The 1,852-nt window shown below is 43.8% G+C and overlaps 1 pseudogene; it reads right to left on the reverse strand.

The window, feature by feature from the left end:
* Window positions 1-447: 447 nt before the first annotated feature.
* LOC116496925 lies at window positions 448-1,852 on the reverse strand (annotated as a pseudogene).

The raw sequence follows: 1,852 nt of genomic DNA on the forward strand, positions 1-1,852 counted from the left end.
AAAACAGCTATGAGCACAGTTTCAACTGGGGGGGGGGTCCTTAATCCTTTTTTTTTTTTTTTTAGTTACTGATATATCGTGTCAGCCATGGCTACAAAATAACAGTCTTAACTATACAGAGTAAGAGCACATAAATACTAGTGAATAATGCACGATTAAAAAAAAAAAAAAAAAGCTAGCATCTTTCGTGGCTGAGACAGCTGAGAAACATAATTCAGTGGTACTGTGAGATTTTTCTTACAGCACAGAAAGTATTTTTAACAGTCATGAATTACAGTACTACTTAATACCCTATGAAGACGCTTTAAAAACAACCTTGTACTTTTAAGTCCTTTTTCCCAAACATCCTGTCCAAAGGATTAATGTTCTATTTGAATCAAGTGCCATCCAAATGTTCAAGTCAAAAATATTTTATACATTTATACTTAGTTGTTTATTTATTTATTTATTTATTTTTTTGTCTGCTAAAAATAGTATTGCAAGTTTTGGCTTTTATTTTGACATAAAAATCACAATGGTGTGCAAAACGCTTACAGTGGAAGAAACTCGTCAGAACACTTGGAGGTTTTCCCAATTCGAGCGCGCTCGACTTCGCGGATCCAGTTTGTCGGCTGTTGGGGCACTTTCTGCTTGTTTTCTACAAAACTCCCTCATTTTGAGAGCCACCTTACAGCAAGCCCCGGCTGTCTCGGGCAGGGTAATGCGCACGTTTGCAGCTTGCTCGCTGACAAAATGACAAATTTATACAGCAGGAACACTTTGAAACAGCAGTTGGAGCCCAAGACAGCTCTGAACTCTCAATTTTGTGTTTAGGATTTACTGCCGGCAGAGGCAAACAGGGCTTGTCTCTTAGTTTTCAGTTGGTTAATGGGCCATACACCCTTCTCCACTCGCAGCGAGTTATTTCCATAAAAATAAGCAATCGAACAAAACCTTAGCAGTAAAGCGGCCAAGGACGGGCGCCGCCAGTCCTTCGCTGAGCACCGTGCCCGCGACGCGGCGCTCGGAGGCGTGAAGCGGTGCGCGGCGAGCCCCCCGCCCGCGGGACCCCCATCCTGGGCACCCCACGAGCGGGCCCTGCCCCGCCGTCATCGTCCCCGTGCCCACCGGCACCGCAGCCACCGAGGGCATCGCCCCCAAGCATCACCTGAAGCATGAGGAGCGGGGCGGCGAGGCTGAAGGCCATGCAGCCCTTCGGCAAGCGGCGGCACGGGGATGGCACGGGGGCACCCGGTGCCACGGGGGGCACGGGGCCAGCAGCCACGCGGAGCTCGTTAGGCTCACGCTGCGATTTCTTTAAAGGTGCTTGGTATAACTTTAGATATATAATATACATGTAATATTGCTAATAGTCAAGCATAGGAATAAAGGTGCAGACATACCATAAATACTGATGCTTCGATTTTACACTATCAGACCTAGATGAATGCAGTTTCCTATTCACATTATAAAGCAGCCCCAAGTTCTATAATTTAAGATAGTGTCGTAAACAAAGAGGAGGAAGGAGTCGGTCATGATCTGATTTTCTCAATTTGTTTTCCTTGGAAAAAAATGATCAAAAAATTCTAAGGCACTCAGGAAAGCCGCATACAATCGATGGACTGCTCTGTTCTCACGTTACATTCAGTATTTTAAAGGGGTTACTTTTTTTTTTGTTTGTTTTTCGGAAGAATACAATCATTATCCATATAACATTTTCAAACATATCATTAATCCTCCACACACAGGAAACATTAGTGCAAAATGCTTGCCCTCATCTACCAGATAAGGAAAAACCCAACGCCCTTCACATTTTAGAAGTTTGCCTTCCTAATAATAATAATTAATAAAACGAACAAACCCAAATCAGAAA

The sequence above is a fragment of the Aythya fuligula genome, chromosome 19 (assembly GCF_009819795.1).
Source record: "Aythya fuligula isolate bAytFul2 chromosome 19, bAytFul2.pri, whole genome shotgun sequence".
NCBI classification, from domain to species: domain Eukaryota; kingdom Metazoa; phylum Chordata; class Aves; order Anseriformes; family Anatidae; genus Aythya; species Aythya fuligula.